The 25,652-nt window shown below is 33.5% G+C and overlaps 1 long non-coding RNA gene across 1 annotated transcript in view; it reads left to right on the top strand.

The window, feature by feature from the left end:
- The window catches only part of LOC117974357 (uncharacterized), a 150,933-nt gene extending 125,662 nt beyond the window's left edge, over positions 1 to 25,271 (top strand). Inside the window, exons 3-6 of the long non-coding RNA XR_010109011.1 lie at positions 8,645 to 8,766; positions 16,242 to 16,300; positions 22,861 to 22,902; positions 24,160 to 25,271. This is a non-coding gene — a long non-coding RNA (uncharacterized LOC117974357). The remainder of the gene's footprint in view (positions 1 to 8,644; positions 8,767 to 16,241; positions 16,301 to 22,860; positions 22,903 to 24,159) is intronic.
- The last annotated feature ends 381 nt before the right edge of the window (positions 25,272 to 25,652 follow it).

Below are 25,652 nucleotides of genomic sequence, written 5' to 3'. Positions count from 1 at the left end.
CATATCCCTCATATATTTATATATTCAATTATTTATAACAGTATGGACTCGTGCATATTTATTTTATATTTTGGATTATAATCCAATACTACCTTACTTTTTGACCAAATGTTCCAACTTTGATTATTGACAACTCTTTCAGTTGGTTACTGTATCCCTTTGACATAATCCCAACATCGTGTGTGTGCGTGTATGTGTGTGTATGTGTGTTGAAGTGTGTTTTAGAACTTTCTTACTTTCTAACACTTCAGAACTCTGCAGGCTCATCTTGTATATGTTCTGCCCTACTAGATGTGCTCCTTGCTACTGAAGTGTGTTTTGCTCATCTGATATAATCCCTGCCTCTGCCCTAGAATCAGCCATTCCTTCAAAGAGTCCTGGTTTCTTTTTTTAGAGAATGGTATTAGAAACCAAAGTTTGAGTGATAGATGCATTCATGGCTACTGAGATGTCATTGCTTCTAGGCCCTCTCAGCTGACAGAGAAATAAAATGAAAGTATAATATATAGTAATCTCCATATATATACATGTTTGTAATTTTTCTATATAATCTGCATTTTGATACTATTAAGCTAAATATGAATTCATACTGCAGTCTTCACCTCTGATCCATGACTATACAAATCATTCTAGCCTCTTCCCTTGGTTATCTGTAACATTTTACCTTAGCAATGAGTAATCTGGCCCCCGCCATTTGCATCCATAAACATAATTGTTCGATTCCCTTTTTTTGAGCTTCTTGTATTTGAACATCTAGCTCTCTAACAAGACCAAGAAAGTTTTCATTGATTGTTCCCTGAAATATATTTTCCAAACTTTTAGATTTCTCTTCTTCCTTGGGAACACTAATTATTCTCAGGTTTGGTCATTTAACATAATCCCAAAATTCTTGGAAGTTTGCTCATTTTTAAAATTATTTTTTCTTTGTCTTTGTTAGATTCGATTAATTCAAAAGCCTTGTCTTTGAGCTCTGAAGTTCTTTCTTCTACTTTGTCAATTCTATTGCTGAGACTTTCCCATGCATTTTGCATTTCTCTAAATGAGTCCTTGATTTCCAGAAGTTGCGATTGTTTTTTCTTTATCTTATCTATGATGTCACTGGAGATTTTTCTATTAATATTCTGTATCTTTTTTTAATTCCTTTAAGTTGAACTTCACCTTTCTCTAGTGCCTTCTTGATTGGTTTAATAATTGACCTTCTGAATTCTTTTTCTAGCAATTCAGAGATTTTGTCTTGGTTTGCATCCATTGCTGGTAAGCTAGTATGATCTTTCGGGGGGTAGTAAGAAACCTTGTTTTGTCATATTACCAGAATTGTTTTTCTGGTTCCTTCTCATTTGGGTAGACTGTGTCAGAGGGAAGATCTGGGACTCGAGGACTGCTGTTCAGATTCTTTTGTCCTACAGGGTGCTCCCTTGATGTGGTGCTCTCCTCTTTCTCCTAGGGATGGAGCCCCTGAGAGCTGAACTGCAGTGACTCCTATTTCTCTTCTGGATCTAGCCACCCAGCAGAGCTAGCAGGTGCTGGGCTGGTACTGGGGAGTGTCTGCAAAGAGTCCTGCGATGTGATCCATCTTCAGATCTCTCAGCCATGAATACCAGCACCTACTCTGGTGAAGGTAGCAGGGGAGTGAAATGGATTATGTGAGAGCCCTTCGTTGTATTTTGTTAAGTGTGCTGGTTTTGTGTTGGTTGGCCTTCAGCCAGGAGGCGGCACATTTTTCACACTCCCATTGAACATCTCTAATAAGGAAGGAGTCATGCTTTATAAGACAGAACATTTCATTCCTGAAACCTGTTATTTTTAGAAAAAAAGTTCCTTTAGTTATTTCAATACCATTTCATAGTAATAGCATTCATCATCCCCCATCGGTCCAATTCAATATTAGGATTAACACTGAATTTATCACCCATAGTAACTTTCTCCCAGAAACTTCTGACATCTATTTCCTTTTAGTCACAAATATCCCCCAATATCTCACTTCATCAATAAACTATTCCTCATCTATATATTTAATCTACTTTGTCCATAGCCTATTAGCATGTGAAATTCTCCATTATAAAAGTAAATAAACAGATAATCCTTCTTCATTCTGTACTCCACTCAAGCAGTCATTTTTAATGCTTTTCTTCGGACCATTATCCTCTAAAATGGTTTTTTTTTTAACTACTCTACTTTTTAAGGTTTTTATCCCTTATCCCATCCAAACACAGAATTGATTAAAAATTATTTTTCTAAGTCCACTAATGTTTTCTAATTTCAAATCCATTGAACAGTTTTCTTGACCTTTTGGTGATACTTGATATTACAGTGCCTTACCTTTGTCTTCTTAATGCCATGCTCATCTGGTGCGTTTCTGGCCTGTTTGACCACTACACTTATCAAACATTTCTTTTGACTTTCCAGATCATTCTTTCCCATTAATTAATGATGTCATCCATGAATTTTTCATTATTTCTCTCATTTGTTCAATCTACATGTTCTTGGCCAATTCATCTACTCTTGGGGTCACATTAGCTACAAATCTGACCATCCTTTCATCTATGCTGCTTCTCAATATCACCTTGTTGAGCTTGAAATCAACATAAACAATCTCTTCAAAAGTATCATGACAGTGGCTGGTTATGTATCATTGTCACCACAAAGCCAATATTTTCAGGATATGCCTCATTGTCTTCCCTTTTACATCTCCTTCTATAGCATTCTTTCTCACTCTCTGGTCTACTAACCTTATGTCCCCATGTGCTTCTCACTCTGGTATTAGTGTCATCAGACATCGGAGTCAGAAGACCAGGAGTTATCTAGGAATAATAAATCCTCTTTCTCTGCCTAACTTCTTTAGAATCAGCCATCAAGTGTGTTTGCTCCAGCCTGGGGACCCAGATTTTCTTGTGGCCCATTTTCTTCCTTGGCAAATGCCAAAACCTTGTTTTGTCTTCCAATTCCCTCTGCAGTTTCAGTCGCAGGTATTAGAATGCTCTTCTCCAGATCTCTGAGGCAGCTCTCAGGCCCAAAAGCTAGTGGCAGAGCAAGGTGTTAAATGCCAGACCCTCAAACAAAACCTGTCTAATCTGTAAATTCCCGGGAGATTTCATATTCACATGTTACCATGAAGTTCCTTTGCGGGTGGGGGGAGAATAAGTTAACCTTTCTCTGAATGAATATTTGATTAAAATAATTTTAGAGACATTTAAAAATTTAACGTGAAAAAGAATTTAAAAAGTTTCAGCCACAAAAAGTCACTTCAGTTGTCTTGACAGCACTGAGTGAATAATTTGGCCTGAAGAGATGATGGGGGGATAAGTAGCTTCACTTAATACAGTCCTCTTCCCCCAACCCTTGAGACAGCACATTAATCAGTCTCCGTTGACTGTCCCCTTTCTCTGTTAAATAACACCTGTACCAAAATGTGAGATGATGCATGTGTTTCATATCTAGAAGAGATGACTCCAGATAGGAAGTTCAAGGAGAAAGTATGCAATTATAAGTGTGGTCTAAGGAGACTCAGGTGCGTGTGAGAATGCTGAAGTTTTATTTTGTTGTTGTTGTTTTAACTAATTCCTTGGAAATCTTGGAACATCTACTATCAATTAATCTAGCTGGAACAGACCTTTCAGAAAACTTACTCTAAACCCCTGATTTTACAAGTGAGAAACTGAGGCCCACGGAGATAAGTGATAGTGATGGCATGAGAAACTCAGATCTTCTCATTCTTATCCCAGCAAACAATTTACTAAACCCTGTCATTTGGGTAAAATAATAGCATTCTATTTATGATCTATTTTCTCAGCATATAATCTTTACTCTATTTCTTGCCATTTGGCCTCACTTTATTGAAAGGGCTCTCTTACGTTAATGCCATAGTTACCAAAGTCATTTATACTTTTTGAACATCTTGAACAATTTACACAGTGGATGCCCACATTTTTCAAGATAGTTTCTTCTGTGACAACCAACTACGTTAGATACAAAAAAAATAAACAAAAAAAAACTACTTTGGTGCTGGTCTTTTTAAAATCCCTGTTTCTATATTCAGTAGTGTGCTAGCAAAGGTTTAACAACTGGCTGTCTGGGGTGGTGAGAAGAGAAGGCTGATTTGTGGTGTTTGCTGATGTTCATGATTTAAATACTCCCACCATGGCCTAGTTCAAGCTACCAGTGTCATTCGTTAGTAAAAATAGAGTTAAGAAGAACTGTGTAAAATTCACTCAGGTAAGCCTGGGCAAGCCAGGTTTAGTACATCATTGCAATCATATACGTTCAGTCCTTAGATTTCTCATTTTTCCCCTTGCTTCATGAATCCATTCCTTTACATAGTTATTAGCTTTATTTAAATGACTACCATCTATCTTTCTTCAGTCCAGAACTTCTCTTGAGTTTCTGTGGAGCATTTTTACCCACTATTAGCTATACACTTTAATTTAAATTTGTATGTTACTGGAATTTTTGTTCTCCCTCACAACTCTGCCTCTTCTAATTTGTCATTTTCTACATCATCAACTTTCTGATCAATGACATTAGAGATGCCACACCCTTCACTCTTGATTTTTATGCATCCCTGCCCCGACATCTAACCAGTACCTAGGCAATATTAAATCTACATGCAGATTAACTGTTGCATTCGAACTCTCTTTTCCTTGACTTATGAGCCTAAGATTATTTTGATCACTGAAATGGAACCTAAAATATTCTCCTGAGTCAAACATCTCCTTTTGCAAATGTGCTATTCACATTCTTATGAGCCAGCTTTTCTAAAGGCGAGAACATTCCATTTTCCACTGAATGTTCACTTAAATCAGATACAATGCACCATGATCTGAAACATTGTGGCTAAGTTCTCTGCCTAGGGTATCACAAGGCTAACATCAAGTTTCTCCAAACTGAGTTTTATTCTGTAACATCTGTATAGAAACACACACACACACACACACACACACTGATAGAAAGACTCTCTTCCAATCTCATTCTGGTTGTTCACAGAGTTCAGTTCCTTGTATTTGTAGAACTGAGGTCCCAGTGTACTTGGACGCCAACCAAGTGTGCTCTCAACTTTCAGATGCCACTTGCATGTCTTGCCACATGGCCACCTCCATCTTTAAGCTAGCAACAGTGCATGACATTATTCTTATGCCTCAGAATCACTGACTTCTTTTTCTGCCACCAGCCATGTCAGGTCCATCTAGATAATCTCACTATTTTAAGGTCAACTGATTTAGGACCTTAATTACACCTGAAAAATCCCATCACTATAGTACCTATAGTGGTATTTGACTGAATAACTAGGAGAAGGTGTATGTGTATCAGAGGTCTGGATTCTTGGGAGACTATATTCGATTTCTGACTACCACAGTATCTGTTAACCCTTTGCTTAGAAAATTGTTTTTTCTTTTTCACATTTCCTTGATATCCTTAATTCAGAACTTCAATATCACTCAATATGGAGGCTCTTCCTTCACAATCCTAAAATACCACTCTCCTTTTCCAATACTGTTTATCTTGGATCCTTGTTTGTTTTATTCACAGTAATTATCAAAATTCATAGTCATTTTATTTGTTTGCTTGTTTCTACTGTCTTTTTCACTCCCACTAGATGCAAGTTCCATGAGCACAAATAAAGTGTGTTGTTCAGCAATATATAATTAGTACCTTACACAGAAGACTCTTAATAAATTTGTCCAATGAATTATTAACTGCCTTAATAACTTAATATACAATAAATTAGTTTATTGAGTTATCTGATACACGACGATGACTTTAAAGGCCTGAGTAAATATTTTCAAGGACACTGTCACTCTTCATAAAATGTTCCCCATGTCATCTGAAATTGACCCTACTGAGGGCAGGAGTTAACTACCTTTTTTTTCTCTTTTCTATTTTCATTGTGGAAATTTTCAAATATACACAAAATAGAGACAGTAGTATAATGAAACTTAAGGTACTCATAATTCACCTTCAATAATTATAAATATTTTGCTAATCTTGTGTCATCTAAATTCTCAACTTTTTTCTAAAGCATTTTAAACCAATCGTAGACAACAAGTAATTTCTCTTATAAATTCTTTGCTGTGTTTATCTATTATAACAAGGACTAACAGTGACAAAGTATCTTCTTAATATCATTTCTTATTATCTAATACCCAACACAAACGCAAATATGTTTTATTGTTGGCATGCTTGATTCAGAATACAAATAAGTTCTACATATTCCCTTTGTTATGTCTTTTAAATTTCTTTTACTCTATGATAAAAGTTTCTATTTTTAAAATAAGATCCATTGATTATTTGTCTTGGTTAATATTTCACCTTCCAAATTTGCCTTACTTCTTCCTCTATCTATTTTCTCTTCTTATGTTGGTTCTTTCTATTCTGTTGCCATTGTTCCTAGGGTTATACGTAGACAGACCTAGAAATTTTTTTAAGAAAAAGTATGATGAATTGATATATTTCCAATTAAAATTAAGAATTGAGCATTTAACATAATTGTTTGATTTTAAACCCCTGTCATGTATCTATTATGTTTGCTCTCTTGATTTCTAATATTAAAAATACAATATTAATTATTTACATATACACGCATATAGATGTATATGCATGTATATCTGTGTATATGTATATAGGAATACATACACATACTATATATAATAGATATATAATCACCTCAAGAAAGCATCATCAATATTACTGCTAATAAGACTAACAAATGTAGTCTAAAGATTAATTAATTTTTATTGTCATTAGTTATATATATATCATCAGAGATCAAATACGTCAAAATTCGGTGCTACTCTGTTGCAATGCCACCAACTTGATAAGCAGTCTGATTCATTTGTTAAAAATGTTTTCATTTATTTCCTGTTTAAATTAAATTTTCTTTGATTTTCCATTCTGTTTTGAGGTATAATTGACAAATATGAATTTTACATTTTTAACATGTACAACTGGATGTTTTGATATATTTATACACTGTAAAATGATCACTGCAACCAAGCTAATTAATATTTAATCACCTCACATAGTAACCATTTTATTTTTTTGTGTGTGTGAACAATTAAGATGTATCCTTTAGCAAATTTCAAGTACACAGTGGAGTATAATTTACTGTAGTCATCATGCTGAACAGTATATCCAGAATTCACTCATCTTGCCTAACCTTTTAACTAGCATCTTCTCATTTTCCCCCGTCCCTGCCCCAGCAACCACCGTTCCAGAATGCGCTTCTGTGAATTTGATTATTTTATATTCCACTTATGAGTGAGGCCCTGCAGTATATTTGTCGTTCTCCATGTTATCTGGCTTATTTCACTTAGCATAATGTTTTTCAGGTTCACTTATGTTCCCATGAATAGTAGGATTTCCTTCTTTTTTTAAGGTTGAATTTTATATCTATATATATATACAATTTTAAATTGTGTATATATTTAAGTATATACATTTTCAAATTATATATATAGTCACATTATAGTTATATTTTCAAGTAGTGTATCAAATTGTCTTTATTCATCTTTTGAGGGACCAATAGGTTGATTCTATATCTTGACTATAGTGAATAATACTGCAATAAACATGGGAGTGCAGAAATCTCTTTGACGTACTGATTTCAGTTCCTTTGGATATATACTCAGTAGTCGGATTGCTGGATCATATAGCAGTTTTATTTTTAATTTTTTTAGAAATCGCCATACTGTTTCCATAATGGCTGTACCAATTTTCCTTCCTACCAACAGTGTACAAGGGTTTCTTTTTCTCCAGACCCTTTCTAACAATTGTTATCTTATCTTTTTAATAATAGCTATTCTAACAGGTAAGAGGCGGTATTTCAAAGTGGTTTGGATCTGTATTCCTCTGATTATTAGTGAGGTTGGGCATCTTTTCTTGTATCTCTTAACTATGTCTATATCTTCTGAGAAATGTTCAGTGAGGTCCTTTGTTCATTTTCACTCATATTATTTATTTATTTATTTTGCTGTTGATTTATATATATTTGTTATTCACTTTGGATATTAACCGCTTATCAGATACATGGTTTACAAATATTCTTTCTCATTCTATAGGTTGCCTTTTCCCTTGGTTTATTGTATCTTTTTCCATCTTAAGGTCTTTGAGGAAAAGGAGAATTCATAAAATATTTACATGATTACAAATTAAGAAAAGTATTTTATTATTTAGAAAGTATTTCATTCCTTGTCCATTCCTCCACTTTTCCTCCCTGACCCTATGCTTAAGCATCTTTATTAGATTTGCTTTATCCTTTATTATTTCTCTCCCTGTGTGTGTTTGCTTACCTGTGCCTGTGCACATATGCACACATTTCTGTGTTTCCCTCTTAAACATATAGAAGGTAGTTCACTTGAAATACTAATCAGGACCTCCCTTCTACTCACTTACTTAACAATATATGTTGGAGATATTCTGTAGTTTCTATGAAGAGATATTATTTATTCTTTTTGTACATTTTTTGTAGTATTCCATTATAGAAAGGTCATGGTGTATTTAAGCAGATTATTACTGAAGGATTGGTGGGTTGTTTTCATTTTCTTGTAATTGCAAGAAAAATAAAATAAGATGCAATAAAAGATACATCTACATGACATTTTTATATTTCAACAGTTTAACTCATTTTTTTTTTAATTTGAATTCTTTTTAGACAGGATGTCACTCTGTCACCTAGACTGGAGTTCAGTGGTGCGGTCATAGCTCACAGCAGCCTCAACCTCCTGGGCTCAAGCAATCCTCCAGCCTCCATCTCCTGAGTAGCTGGAACTACAGGTATATGCCACCACTCCTGTATAATTTTTTATTTTTTGTAGATATAGAGTGTCACTATGTCACCCAGGCTGGTTTCAAACTCCTGGGCTTAAGTGATCCTCCTGCCACGGCCTCCCAAATAGCTGGGATTATAGATGTGAGCCACTGTGCCCAGCGTTAACCAATTTTTGATAAAGCTGTTGTGAATTGTTCCAAAACTCACTGGATCTTCTCTTCCCCCTACCTTTTCAAATGTACCTTCCTTTCCAGGGAAGGATGTTTTCCTGCTATGCCATGTGAGCTCTCTGTAAAGTCCCCCTTCAAGGTCTTTAATACAGGCAGAAATTGCTTTCTCTCACCCATCTATCTAGCTGTATTACATTCATCATTCAGATCACACAGTGCACTTCTGCTTTTTCATTTATTGTTCCATGAACAATTCATCTACTGTTGCATTCTTTCTTCTTTGAAATTGCATCACAGGATTACTCCTCTTGGAATATAATCAGGAACTGTCCTATAGTTTTATTGAGATGTGGCATATGTCAGTATCATATTATTACAATAAAATACTACATTCCTGGAAAGCAGAAGCCATCACTTTTTGTATCACTCATAACTCTATCATTGGATTGATTACAAGATAAACATGTAATAAAAATACTTACTGAATTGAATTAAATCAAATTGGATTAATTTTCCTGGATCATCAATATTGTTTGAGGCATGATATAGAATTATTCTACTTGGAGCAAACATGTCTTTCTAAAACATGAAGTAGAGTGGAACTTTAAAAATGATTTCAAAATATATTCCTTAACCAGAAAAGAAAAACAATAGGCATATAAACAGAGAGATGGGTCACAACACAACCCTGGCAGGGTGGAGTGGGGCCAGGCATTACTGTGGGTCTAATTTAAAGATAATGGCACTGCTTTGCATGGGTGATATAATTCAATAAATGTATATTTTTAAAGATTGTTATGGAACATAAAGCACCCACAAACAACATTTCTCATTAAACAGAATTAGTGTCCAATAACAAAAGAGAAACATGAGATTTTTTATTAATAGATCTCTAAATCAGTTTTGTCTTTTCTAGCTATGTTACCTTGGACAAATGACTGATATTTACTGAGATAAAGAAGATAGCAATAAGTATCCCACATCCCTAATAAGAGGATTGAATATCACAAAATACTAAAATGTGATAATCCACTATGCACATGCCAATTTAATCGTAGAAATGAATAATTAAAATCGAGAATGATGAAATGATTTTGATCACATTACAAAGAGTGAGTGACAGTTTTGGAAGTTGAACTCAATTTCTTTATCGCAGATTCAGTTGTACATCTACTAGCACTTCAATAGTTCACTGTAGTGTTTTCTAGGACACATCATTGATGGGGTACCCTTGCATTGCCTCCCTCTACTAATTATGGTAAACTGACACTCTATATCTAGCAACTTTGGACTCGTCTACTACATTTTCACCTGGAATTAGCATAATTTCTTTGTTTTTGAGCTACTTAATGATGAGGAATTTTTTTTCTTCAATTAGAACCTGAGCTTTGGCCTGCAACTTCATTGAATGTGAACCCAAACTTATCACTTCCAGAGTGATGACTTGCAATCACTTCAAGCTGTCAACCCAAAAGTGAAAAGCTCTTCATCTCCTAACTTGTTCATGAGTCAAGTGGTCTTTCCAAATCATATTTTTAAAATTATGTTTAAGAAAACTAGCATAGAATTTCTAAACCCCTCAGGCTTCTGAGTCTCCATTGTCAGTTCCTGAAGTAACTAGAAAACCTGCCAAATCTGACCTTCTTTAAACAACATACCTCCATTTTTTCCAAAGGAAAACTGTAAAGATCAAGTCACAGCTGCCTGTATTACCTAATTAAACAAGTGTAAGAAAGCCGAGAAAGGTCAGGTTGTCAAAAATCATTGCTGTATCTTTACTGGATTGTATTTAACGACTGATTGCTGCAAAGAAAATAACCCAATAAGGTGTATGAGACTGGAATAGTAAATAAACTCAAGGGTCAGACTTCTGCTTGGAACATAGCAAAAGATTTGGAGATAAAAACCTAGGAAACAAACAAAGGGAAATGAAAGGGAGGGAGTGTGTGGTGAGTAAAACAAACAGCTGGTATTTATATGGAAGAAGTTCCATGGGCTAAGTTCAAAGAAGAAACAGGACATAATTACAGATGAGAGTTTATTGACTTTATTTTCTGTTTAAATCCTGGAGCAAAAATGATAGGTGTGTATGTGAGATGGTGCAAGAGGAGGATATGCAAGAGAATTATGTGATAAAGCTAAAACAGAAGAAAGGGAAATTAAATATTTTAAATAACTGAAACATGTTTAGTCAGGTATGGAGGATTTTTTAGTTACCTATACAGGCTCAGAACTTCCTAGGTTGCATGTTTATTTGAGGGGCCTTCTAGGCATCTTGTTTCTCCTCCACCCGTCCTTTCACTATGAGTTGAAGTTGTAGGGACTTCTAAAGAGCTTACCCCAAGGAACTAAAGTACAAAACGATTGCTCCAAATTAGCAGTTTCTTCATTGAGAAAGGAAGAAGTGGAAATATTCTTTTTTTCCTGAAGTCTACTTTCCGTTTGAAACATTGTAGACATGGGCCCATTGGGAAATTCTGTGTTCTAGTTAACATCTGAGTGTAATTTTCAGTTCAGTAAACTTTGGTCTATTTTTAAACTCTCTCCTGAATCTCTGAGGATGTTGTGTAATCTGAAAGATAGACTCTGTGGCCTCTGGGAAAGAACTGCTCGTATTTGGTAAGTGAGCTGAAGTATACATGTATGTGTTATTTAAGAATACTTATATATTCAAAGGAAAAATATACAAAGGCTTAACTTCATAAAACCAATATGTATGAATGTAATATATGCATGTGTGTTTGTGCATCTGTGTATAATTAAAATATTTTTAAATATAATCTATCAGAGGTCCTCAGGTCTTTTTTCTCAATGATATCATTTAAATATTTATGAGATAAGCTATAATGGAATCTATAACTTGTAGCAACAGAATGGAATACATTTTTATTACTGTGACAGATGAGAATTCAGCTTTTTCCCTCAATCCTCAGAATGGCACGGATGCCATCTCACCATGAACAACTGACAATGCATTTAAATAGTGCACCATTGCAAGTATAATTGCAATTTGTTGTAATTTCTGCTTAAATTCCTCCCTGACACAGTTGATTTATTTTGCAAATCAGCGCATCTAGAGAGTATACTGTGTCGCATTATGGGCCTTTGATATAGAACCTTTGTTTTATAACAGGGAAAATAATTAGCTTTTGGATAAGCTTGAGTTGTGATGTCAGGCGCTATCCGTGGTGCTGAAAGAAGTTATTAGCGCTGAGCTAATGAAGGCACTCAGCCAGGCTCTGCCACCTTACTAATTTGTCTCTTTGGGATTTTAGCAAACATTAAAAATGAGATAAGCAAAAAATAGGATAAATTTTATAGGAAAACTAGTAAACTTGTTGATAGAGTCTACTGAGACCCCGATAAAGCCAAATTTAAGAGAAATTTTTATTTAACAAGATGTTTGCCATTCAAACACAAGTTTCCTTAGTGTTGGTAATAAAATTGCTTAGACATATTTTAATTAACTTTTATATAGGTTTCTCTACGTGAAATCTTACAGCATTTTGGAAATAATCAGCAAGTTGCAATGTCAGCATTCGTTGTATGCCAAATAAGTCTCTAATTTCAGGATACTCTCTTTGAGACTGCAAAGTAGATTTGTATCAAAGGCAAATATTATATGAGAGGTAATTTTAAGTGATTGATTGTTGGTTTTAAGGTGTAATATTTCACCTAAGAGTAATCTATGCTTATCTACTTTCATCTTTTGAAATTGTTAAAATAAAATCTAATTGTTGAATACCTCATGCTCCCTTTTTCTTGATACATTGGAACTTGTTTGCATTGCAACCAGTAGCATGTTTCACTTGGTGCTGGTTAGGGGAGCATTTAGCGTCAGATCTAAAGATCATCACCAGCTGGTTATTTTATACTCTTATTAGGTTGTAAAATAGCACTCAGGTATATAACAGTAATCACAAGCCTGTGATGCTGGGAAAAAATAATCACGTTAAATTGACCTTCATGAATAACAAGTGACGTTCCATTTCGCTTCATTTCTGTTCATTTTAAAACCAGCATTAGCTTTTCTGGCACATAATTTTTCATTGTTTGCTGAACACAGCTCTATTAGAATGATTCACTGTCTTTAATATTAGTGATTATGGTCCATTTCAATTACACAGTGTGTTACATAGTTTGTTGTATTGCTCTCCATATCTCTGCTATTTGACTCTGCTGGGAAGGATTAAATGTAGCAGTGGTGGTAAGAAGTTGGGGTTCTGTGGGTGGTAACGAAACCCTGTAAACATTTACAAAGTCATGTATAGAAAGTTTCAAATATACGTATGCTTTTCAAAATTGCAAGCTTTTCAAAATTGCAGAATGAGATACCTTTTCATGTCACTTGGCATTAATACACGAATTTTCTCTCTCTCTCTCTCTCTATATATATATATAATCTATGTATATATAATATATATACACACACACATATGCACATCTATATATATGTGATTTTACATCAACTTCATAGAGACATAAATATAAAATTTACATGTAATAAAAGTGTCTATTTTAAATGTACATTCTGAAGAGTCTGATTAAATTTTACCCTGTAAGACCACCCTGCCAAGCCAGTAAGATGCTTTAATTATAGCCAAAATATTCCTTCATTCGTTTTCAGTCAACTTGTCCTATGATTAACCCCAGGTAAACTGTGCTATTATTTCTATCACAATTAATTTTGACATTTTCATAATTCTATAAAAATGGAATAATAGAGAATGTGCACTTTTATGCCTGGCATATTTGGATGACAAATTCATGTTGTTGTAATTTTGGGTAATTTGTTTTATAGGTTAGTTGTGTATCATTGCATGAATATACTATAATTTGATTATACATTCATGAGTGATAGACACTGTGTTATTTCCACTTTGTGGCTATTTTGAATAAAGTGGCTATAAATATTTTGCAATTTTTGTGTGTGGACATATATTTATATTTGTTGTGGGTAAATACCTAGGTCTGCAATGGTTGAGTCATATGGTAAATATGAGAAATTAGTGAAATGTTATTCATGGTATCATTTTTAATCATATTAACTTTATATAACATGTCTAAATGTTGCACATCATAATCAACACTTGGAATTGACAGACTTTTAAACTTTAGTTGTTCTAGGGATGTGATGGTACTTTGCTGTAATTTTAAAATTAATTTCCCTAGTAATGAATGACAAAAAATTGTTCATGTGCTTTTCCATCATTATATTATTTTCTTTTGTAAAGTTTATGACTATATCATTTTCCCACATATGTGAGGTTGTTTATTCTTATTACTGAGTGGTAAAAATGTTTCTATTACTTCTCCATAAAATTCCATTGTCAAATATATATAATTACAATATTTCCCCAAGTATCTAGGTTTTAAAAAATATTAGAAAAATTTACTGTTAAACTTTTTAAATTTACTTTTTAAAAATACTGTTAATTTAAAAAAATTAACAGTATCTTTAGATGAAGTCCAATTTAATATTATTACTATTTACTATTAGTTCTTTACTACATTACTGTGTGTTCTAAGAAAGATCTGCCTATATCAAAATTGCAAAGATTTTCTCTTTTATTATACCCTGTTTTTATGCGTGTTTATACCCATGAAACATCACCACAGCCAAAACAGTGAAATGCTCATTGTCCCCCAACATTTCCTCATACTGTATTGTATTCTCTTGCTTCTGCCCCTCTGGAGGCCTACCTACTTGTCCAGAGACAACTAATGATCTACATGCTATCACTATGGATTAGTTTGCATTTTATTAAAATTGACAAAAATTGAATTAAGTGGTAAATATTTTTTGTCTGATTTATTTTACTCAGTGTAACCTTGAGATTCACTTATGTTGCTGTGTGTATCAATAGTATTTTTGATGAGTGTTTTACTCACTTATTTTATTGTTGGATAGTATCCCATTGTATAAATAAATCACATTTTGTTTATCCATTCACCTTTTGATGAACATTCAGGTTGCCTGTTACAAATAAAGCTGCTGGAGACATGTGTAGTCAAGTCTTTGATGGACAAATGCTTTGTGTTCTTTTGGGTAAACAATTAGGAATAAAACACCTGGATCACATGGTTAGCATATGTCTAACATTTTTTAAGAAACTGCCAAATCATTTTCTAAGGCAGTTGCACCATTTTATGTGATATCCAACAGTATACAAGAATTTCACATTTTTACTACCACTGGTATGGCCAGTCTTTGTAAGGTGTAGTGCTATCACATTATGATTTTAATTTGTAATTTCTTAACAACTTATGACATTAAGAATCTTTTCTTGTGCTTACTTCCTATCTATATCTCTTCTTTGATGCATCTTTTCAAATCATTCACCTAAAGTTCTGTGATCTTCAGGTTTTCCAATCTGGCTGGCTGGGAGCAGGTGTTATGCTTGCTTCTGTGGCTGCAGGTAGTTTCCTTAGGTAAGAGCTCTGATAGCACTCTTCTAAATACTCCAGGGCAACTCTCTGCAAATTTTCAGAACTCCATTTCAATACAGCTGTTTCCTCTGTGCTAATGTGTCAAGTATTGCGTTCTACTTGAACTCTTCCAGCTCTTCTCAGTTCTGAGTCCACTAGGCTCCACTTGTTTTCCCTCTTTTTGTGTCATGTCCTGGAAATTCCCAAGCCAATGAAATGTTTCAACTCTAGGGCTCAACTACTTTATTTCCCACATCTTGGAAATTACTCTCTTTTTTTTGCCTCATGTCTAAAAAAACACTGTTTCTAGTATTTTTGGTTCATTTGTTTGTTTTTGTTCTTTTAGTCAGGAGGGTAAATCCAGTACTTGTTACATTATCTTAAATCAAAAGAGAAGTTGCAATATAGTTATTTATTTTTCTTACCTTTTTCCCAGGCTAGGAGCTCTAGTACAAAATTGAATTGAAGAAATAATAATGGAAAACTTTGCATTATTCTAGTTTTAGGGAAAAAGTAATTTTTTCTCACTAATTTCTTTAGTCACAGGATTTTTGTAAATATTCTTTATTAATTTAAAATAATTTTTGTCTATGTTTAATTTGCTCAGAGTTTTTCTCCCGAATGAACATTGATTTTTATCAAACCATCTTCTGCATCTTTTGGGAAAATTATGTGATTTTCTATGTTCTATTAATATGGTAAATTATAGTAATCAATTTCCAAATATTAATCCAAACCTTGAGTTTCTAGGTAAACCATATTTTGTCATGCTGTAACATTGCTTTTATATATTGCTAAGTTTGGTTTGCTGGTATTTTGTTGAGTATTTTTGCATCTTTGCTTTGGGTGACATTGACTTATAGTTCTGTTTTTCTTTTTAGAATGTCCTGTGTGCTTTTGGTATCATCATTATGCTGGACTCACATGAGAGATGGAAAAGGTAATTTCTTCCTTCATTTGCTCAAAGAATGTATGTAAGAATAATATTTTTTCCTTAAATATTTGAGAGAATTTACCCACAAAGTCATGAGGGTCATGTAATTTTCTAAGATAATTTTAAATTATGAAATTAAAATTTTCATTTTTTTGTGTGTGTCAACTTTGGAAACTTAGATACCCTAACTTAGGGTATCTCCCCTAAGTAGTGTGTCTATTTCAGGTAAGTTGCCAGATTTTTTGGCATAACGTTATTCATAGTATTTCCTTATTTTACTTTTAAAATGTGTGGGAACTATTCTGATTTCTGTTGAATATTTGAAAATGTGTGTGTTTTCTGTTTTGTTCTTGATCAGTGTAATTAGCCTTTTTTTCTTGTTTTACCAAACTATTCGAAAAGCAATTTACATTTTATTCATTTTTTTCATTTTTTATATCTCTGTGCTTAATTAATATTCACTTTTGTGTCTTTTAATTTCTTGTATTCTATTTACTTTTGTATAAATTTGCTGGGTTTTTTTCTCTAGTTTCTTATATTGGATGCTTAGATAATTTGAAATATTTCTTCTTTTCTATGACTAGAATTTAAAGCTACAACTTTTATTCTAAGCTCTGCACTATCTGCACCTCAAAATTTTGTATGTTGTCTTTTTATTCCCATTCAGTTTAAAATATTTTTCAAATTCCTATGTGCTTTCTTTTTTGACCAAGGGTTATCTATAACTGTGTGTTTGATTGCCATCTCTGTAGGATTCTCTAGGTATATTTTTGTTATTGATTTCTCATTAATTCCATTGTTATCACCGAGCATGCTTTGAACAATTTCAGCCATTTAAAATATATTGAGATGTTTAAAGAGTCAGCAAATGGTTTCTTTACTTAAGTGTTTCACATGGATATAAAGAAGTAACTGTTTAACTAAGCCTTATCTGTTTAACTTTGTTTTTGTGGCATTTGCTTTTGGGTTCTTGGTCATGAAGTCTTTGCCTAAGCCAATATCTAAAAGAGTTTTTCCGATGTTATCTTCTAGAAATTTTATGGCTTCAGGTCTTAGATTTAAGTCTTTCATTCATCTTGAGTTGATTTCAGAATAAGGTGAGAGATGAAGATCCAGTTTCATTCTTCTACATGTGGCTTGCCAATTATCCCAGCACTATTCGTTGAATAGGGTGTCCTTTCCCCCCTTCGTGTTTTTGTTTGCTTTGCCAAAGATCAGTTGGCTGTACGTATTTGGCTTTGTTTCTGGGTTCTCTATTCTGTTCCATTGATCTATATGCCTATTTTTATATCAGCACCATGCTGTTTCGGTGATGATGGCCTTTTAGGATAGTTTGAAATTGGGTAATATGATGTCTCCAGATTTGTTCTTTTTTACTTAGTCTTTCTTTGGCTATGCAGGCTGTTTTTTGGTTCCATATGAATTTTAGGATTGTATTTTCTAGTTCTGTGGAGAATGATTGTGGTATTTTGATGCGAATTGCATTGAATTTGTAGATTGCCTTTGGCAATATAGTCATTTTCACAATACTGATTCTACCCATCCATGAGTATGGGATGTTTCCATTTGTTTGTGTTGTCTATGATTTCTTTTAGTAGTGTTTTGCAGCTTTCCTTGTAGAGGTCACCTCTTTGGTTAGGTATATTTATAAGTATTTTTTTGGTAGCTACTGTAAAAGGGGTTGAGTTCTTGATTTGATTCTCAGCTTGGTCACTGTTGGTGTACAGTAGAGTCACTGATTTATGTACATTAATTTTGTATCCTGAAAGTTTGCTGAATTCATTTACCAGTTTTAGGAGCTTTTTAGGTGGGTCTTTAGGGTTTTCTAGGTATACAATCATATCACCAGCAAACAGCGAAAATTTGACTTCCTCTCTAGTGATTTGGATGCCCTTTATTTCTTTCTCTTGTCTGGTTGCTCTGGCTAGGACTTCCAGTGCTATGTTGAATAGAAATGGTGAATATATGGGACTTAATTAAACAAAAAAATTTCTACACAGCAAAAGAAATAATCAGCAGAGTTAACACACAACCCGCAGAGTGGGAGAAAATCTTCAAAACCTATACAGCTGACCAAGGACTAATATTCAGAATCTACAAAGAACTCAAACAAATCAACAAGAAAAAAAAATCCCTTAAAAAAGTAGGCTAAGGACATGAATAGACGATTCTCAAGAACAGACATAGAAATGACCAACAAACATATGAACAAATGCTCAGTATCACTAATGATCAGGGAAATGCAAATGGAAAGCACAGGGTGATACCATCTTACTTTTAAAGGAATGGCCATAATAAAAAATAAAAATAAAAAGACGTCGGTGTGGATGCGGTGAAAAGAGAACACTTTTACACTGCTGATGGGAATGTAAATTAGTACTATGGAAAACAGTGTGGAGATTCCTTAAGAACTAAAATAGAAAACGATCCAGCAATTCCACTACTGGGTATCTACCCAGAGGAAAATAAGTCATTATACAAAAACGATACTTGCACAGGCATGCTTACAGCAGCACAATTTGCAATTGCAAAAATATGAAACCAGCCCAAATGCCCATCAATCAACAATTGAATAAAGAAATTGTGATATCTCTATCTATCTATCTATCTATCTATCTATCTATCTATCTATCTATCTATCTATACACACACACACACACACACACACACACACCATGGAAAACTACTCAGCCATAAAAAGGAACAAAATAATGACCTTCACAGCAACCTGGATGAAATTGCAGACTATTATTTTGAGTTAAGTAACTCAGGAATGGAAAATCAAGCGTTATATGTTCTCACTCATAAGTGAGCGGTAAGCTATGAGGATGCAAAGGCATAAGAACGCTGTTGTAAACTTTGAGGACTCGGGGGAAAGCGTGAGAGGGAGGTGAGAGATAAAAGACTACACATTGGGTACAGTGTACACTGCTTGGGTGACTGGTGCACCAAAAGCTTAGAAATCACCGCTAAAGAACTTATTCATGTAACTGAACACCACCTGCTCCCTAAAAACCTATTGAAATAAATAATATATTAAAACATGTGTATTCTGTAATTATTAGGTAACATTCATTATCAAGTAGATAAACATGTTTTTTGGTATTATTTAAATATTCTTTATTTTATATATCTTTATGTATATATATATATATATTTTTTTTTTTTTTGAGACAGAGTCTCACTCTGTTGCGAGGCTGGAGTGCAGTGGTGCAATCTTGGCTCACTGCAACCTCTACCTCCCAGGTTCAAGCCATTCTCCTGCCTCAGCCTCCGGAGCAGCTGGGACTGCAGGTGTGCACCACCATGTCCGGCTAATTTCTGTATTTTTAGTAGACACGGGTTTTCATCATGTATTTTTAGTAGACACGGGTTTTCATCATGTTTCATCATCACGGGTTTGCCAGGATGGTTTCGATCTCTTGACCTCGTGATCTGCCCGCCTTGGCTTCCCAAAGTGCTGGGATTATAGGCATGAGCCACCGTGTCCGGCCTATGTTTAATGATTTTTAAACCTACTATTCAATCAATTACTAAAGTTGTCTTAAAATCTGAGAATACCATTGTGCAATTGTTTATTTCTCCCTTTAGTTTTATCCATTGTTGTTTGATGTTTATAGAAGATCCTTTGTTTGAGGTGTTCTTATATCATCTTTATAAATTGGCCTTTATAAGGTTATAAGACACCCTTCTTTATCTATGATAATATTCCTTGATCTGCAATCCCTTTTGTCTGATATTAGTATATCCATCCCAGATTTTTTACAGTTAATGTTTGCATGATACATGTTTTATATCATTTTACTTTTAAATTACCTGTGAATTTATAGTTTGTGTCTTCTTGTAGAACGCATGTAGTTGAATATTTATCATCATGTCTGATATTGTCTGCCTTTTAATTTGTGTTTTAATTCATTAACTTTTAATGTAATTATTGATATTATTGGGTTTAAGTTTACCATCTTGCCATTTTTCTCATTTTTCTATTTGTTCTTTCTTTCCTTCATTTTCTTACCTTCTATTACATTGTTTTCTTTAATTTTAACTTACTTTATTAGTTTATTTAATATAAATAAATATGTAACTTGACATAAACTCTTTGTTTAATTATTTTCACTGGTTGCTGTAGGGTTTATAATAGTGTGTATTTACGTTATCACAATCTACTTTAAAAAATTTATACCAATTAATATATTAGAATCTTAAATTAGTATACTTCCATTTCTCCCTTTGTGTCCTTTGTGCTATTATCTTTATACATGAACTTGTGATGAATCCCACAATACCTTATTATTAGTCTATGCTTTATGCAACTAATTATCTGTTTAAAGATGTCAAAAAGTAAAAAAGAAAATCATTTTATATTGAATAAGATATATATTATTTTGATGCCCTTCTGATGTTAAAAGATTTTCCCATCTTGCCTCCTTGCTACTTACCTGGAGAAGAATATTCTTTTACTTTATTGTATATTGCAGTTCTATTGAGGGGAAAAAAGAACTCTCAGCTTTTGTTTATCTGCAAACATCTCCATTTAACCTTCAGTTTTGGAAAGTGATATTTTGAGCAATCTTCTTAAAGGCAATATTTGTAAGGTATATTTTAAAAGGTATTCTTTTTTCTTCAACATTTAAAAAATATTGGTTCATTACCTATGCCCTTGCATTGTCTCTAATTATACTTCTATTGTTACTTTTGCATTTTCCTCTTTATATAATATGTTCTTATTCTCTGTGATAGTTTAAGATTTTCTTTTTATTATTAATTTAGAAAATTGATTATTATATGTCTTTCTAGTTTCTGTGTGTGTGTGTGTGTGTGTGTGTGTTTCTTGCTCGTGGCATATTATGCCTCTTTGTTCTAGATATTATTTTTTAATCAAAGATGCACTATTTAATGTTTTGCTTTTTCAAATATTTTATGAAAACATCCTCTTTCTAGGATTTAAGTATAAAACTGCTTGAACTACACAAATATCTACCTCATAATAATGATAAAGTAGTAAACAATAATATTTATGATATAGATATAAATATTGGCCTCTTATGTCTTATTTTCTTATTTTCAAACTTTTTTTTTCTCTGAGCTTGTGTTTGGATTGACATATAGTCAATTTCATTGACCTTTTCTTCTTTGAGCTGAAATATTCCATTAAACCTATCCTTTTACATTTTCATTTCAGATCTTATATTTTTCCATTCTAGTATTCCCATCTAGTTTTTTTGAAAGTTTTAATTTTTTCAGCAATATTCCTCATCTCTTTGCTCATTAAATGCATTTTTCCTTCAAATCCTTAAGCATCTCTGTATTGGCTGTATAATAGCTATGTCCAAGTTCTTGACTCTAATTTCAACATCTCTAACATCTCGTGTTTTGTTCTTACTGAGTGTATTTTTCCTCATTTCGCCATTGTTTTCTACTTCTTCACATATCTACTTATTTTTTGACAAGAAGAACATAAAAATCCATCATCTTTGAGATTCTGGATTTTGTGGTTTTCGTTTAGAGAGTGCAAAATTTTCTTCTGGCAGGCAATTTATTTCCTCATGTCCGAGCTTTAACCTCTGAAGATAGATTATAGTCATTTTTTTAGGTGGGTCTAGAGAAGTTCTTATTCCAGGGTTAAATTATTCTCCTTCCTCAGTTGTGGCCCTTTTGGTGTATTACTTAAAAACCTAAAATATTAGGTGAGATTCATCCACTCCGGTTGATCAGAATGCCTGTTTTCTAACATTGTGTGACCTCTGAACCTCTGGTCATCTCAAAGCTTCCTGGTACTTGTTCTCTGATAGGTCTTGTAGAGTCTGACCCTCTGCATTCATGGTTTCGAATTTATGGTGCCCACTACACATTCTGGGACTTCTTCTCTATGCAGCTTCCTTTTTGGTGCTATCCCTTCCTACAAATTCCATCTACCTCAGCAGTCTTATACCCTGTTCATTCCATGTCACATCATTAGGTCTGTAACAATCTGCTTGTGCTTTACCTGTTGTACTACAATCTAGAAATTTCCTTCCATACCAAAGCTGGGGCTATCATGAGGACCATTTTCTCATAAATCATAAGCTTGTCCATCATATTAAGCAACATACGAAAACTCTCATTGCATTTATTTTCTTTAGCTTTGTAGTTGTTTTGGGCAAGAGGACTAGTTTAGTATCATTTACTCCATCAAGACCTAAAGCAGCCACATGAGTTTTGAAATGTGCCAGAATACTTCCCAATTGGAACCTTATACTTCCAAAATATACTGTCCTCCCTTCTCCCATGTTCATTGTTTTAAGATGTACTCTTTTGATTATGACAATGATTACAAATTAGCTTAAATCTCTTATAGCAATCATTAATTTCATGTAAATTAAAGTGCACAGAAAGATGATTTAACCTGTGAGATGCAATGCTGAAGACAGACAATGAAGAAGAATAACAGAGTATTTTTTTTGCTCTTAAATATCACATAAATAAACTTCAATTAGATGTAAATGGCTCTAGACTTGTTGCTTTGTAGAAAATTAAATTTAGAAAGTAATTTAAGTACAACTGAGGCCACTTATTTTATCTTATAGATGGGGAAACTGAGTGCTAGAAATCCAAGGTTCATAAAGTTGGTAAGCAATAGATTTTGGTCTTTTAAAATTTCTTATGCTTTCTACTTCAATAGTCTTTCTATTATTATTTGGTTCAACAAGACGCATCAACTTATATAAAGTTGCAACTCCCTTTTTTGTTTTCTGTAAACAGGCTACAGCAATTTAAAATCATGAGATTTAAGATTATTGTTTTTCTTTAAACTAAGTGACAAGTAAGTGATTGATGAAACACATATTTAACTGATTTGAGCATGCATGTTTCTAAGAAAACCAGAAGCTTGCACAAACCTTATCCTGATCTTTCAGTGTGTGAACCTTGACATTCAGTCTTATTGGAACAAATTGTCTCTTGAGCATTCTACTTAATTCAATTTCCATCTGTTTTAAAAATATAATAACAACATTTCTTGAGATAATTCAGTTATTATTCTATCAGAAGTGTAGAAATAACAGCCAGACTTAGGATGAAAAATAAAATCATATGAAATTCAATGACCTAATTGACAACTGTTCTCTCTCTCAAACACACACACACAAACATACACACACACACACACACACACACACACACCACATGCACCATGAGCTTTTTCTTTATTTCCTTATAAAAGCAATGGAGATTTTTTCTTTTTTAAAAAAATCTAATCTAGTTTGCATTGGGATTGCTAGACTCAATATTATATAAATGAATGCAAGAGGAAAATGATAACATTGTTTCCAATTTTTAGTTCTAGTACTGCCAATATGAGACCCACTGCCCAGATGGAAGTACTTTGTTGTATACAAATACTATATTACATTCTTACTATGCACATTAGATTATAGAGAAACTTCTTTGTTACTTCATTTCACTCTCCCAAAAATCCTATTAGCAATTGTATCTATCTACATCTTACAGCCCCGTTATATTAAGAAAACTGGCCAAAGTTATATCACTAGAGAATGGTTGAAACTAAGTATTTAGATATCAATGCTATTAACTTTTAAAATATATCATAATTTGCTCTTTCAGTTTAAAAAACACAGTGAAACTACATCAGAATTAACAAATGGAGTATTTTATGGGTAATTCAATTATGTCCTGATCTTGATAAGTTTTGCAACCTCCAAGGGGCTGGCAAAAATTCAGAGTATAATTAGCTCGGATTTGAGTAAATCATTCTAACTTCACTAATAATACTTAGGGTAGGCTTGTGTTGCTAATGAATGATATTATGGTTATAGGACAAAGAAATAGTTGCATCCTAATTTTATTTATTCTCTGTTTGTTTAAAGGATTCCCCAAATGATAAACACATAAGAGACCCTAAAAGCGTATTGACTGTTCTACCATGTGAGGACATGGCAAGAAGGCACTAGAAAGTGGACCCTCACCAGACACTGAATCTGCCGAAAACTTGATCATGGACTTTGCAGCCCCCGGAACTGTGGGCAATATATTTCCATTGTTTATAAGTCACCCAGTTTATGGTATTTTGTTATAGCAGCCTGAATAGACTAAGACAGTACATGAATGCGTACCAACCAGCTTAAGAAAAATAATATAGGACTTTTACGGGAGACCTTGTGGCATTTTACATATCTTGATGGACACATGAGGGAAGAAAGACTAGCCTCTTGTAAATGACATTTAAATAATCAGTGACCCTTCTCTTTATTAAATATGGCTGAATCCCTTTCTTAGAATATGACACATCATATCAACAATACTTGATAAACTAGAGACTTAATGAATAATTGAAAAACAAATATATTTTCCTTTCTATAGGCTTTCAAGGTTGGATATGAAAAAGAAAAATTAATGAAAATAATGATATTCCCAAATAGAATTTACAGAATTCACAAACTATCAATAACCTTTATTAAATAATCAAATACAAACCTTAGTTATTTCATTTTGGATATGGTAGAACAGTCAATCCAAATGTGATCAGCTCATCATATATCAAATATATGTTACATGAAATGTAATCAAGAACTCTGAAATTTTACTTAATTCTATTTCTAGAAATATCTAATTAATTAATGTTTTAGAGACACCGTCTCACTCTCTCACCCAGGCTGGAGTGCCATGGTGCCAACGTAGCTCACTGCAGCCTTGAACTCCTGGGCTTAAGCAAAACTCCCACCTCAGACCCCTCAGTATCTGGGATTACAGGTGTCTTAATTGTCAACATGATAGTATTAAGCAGTGGGGCCACTGGAGGGTGATTAAGTTATGAGAGCACAGCCTTCATGATTGGGATTAGTCAACTTATAAAAGAGATGCAAGAGAGCTGTTTACCCCTTCTCCCGCGTGAGAACACAGTAAGAGTCACCATCTATGAAGCATAGTGTGAGCCTTCACCAGACAGCTAATCTACTCATAATTTGACAGTGAACTTCCCAGACTCCAAAACTGTGAGAAATAAATTTCTATAATTTATAAATTACCCAGTCTAAAGTATTTTGTTATATCAGCCTGGATGGACTAAGATTATATTTATATGTATATACAATGTATACATGTGTATATATAAACATATGTACATACAATGCATACATGTATATATATAAATGCTCATGCACATATATATGGAAATAATATTCTTTATATATGTCTAGGAAAATCTCTTGGAGAACTGAAAAATAAGCACACATACACATACACACCATGCTTATGGACAGTAGAATGTTTTAAGAAAGAGCTATGATGTCTAGTTTGAAAGCAAATGAGAAGATCCTATTCTTATTTAGGAGATATAAAAATAACTAAATAGATAAAAATG

Source organism: Pan paniscus, chromosome 11, assembly GCF_029289425.2.
Source record: "Pan paniscus chromosome 11, NHGRI_mPanPan1-v2.0_pri, whole genome shotgun sequence".
Classification (NCBI taxonomy): Eukaryota; Metazoa; Chordata; class Mammalia; order Primates; family Hominidae; genus Pan; species Pan paniscus.
This window is presented reverse-complemented; position numbering and strand designations above follow the sequence as displayed.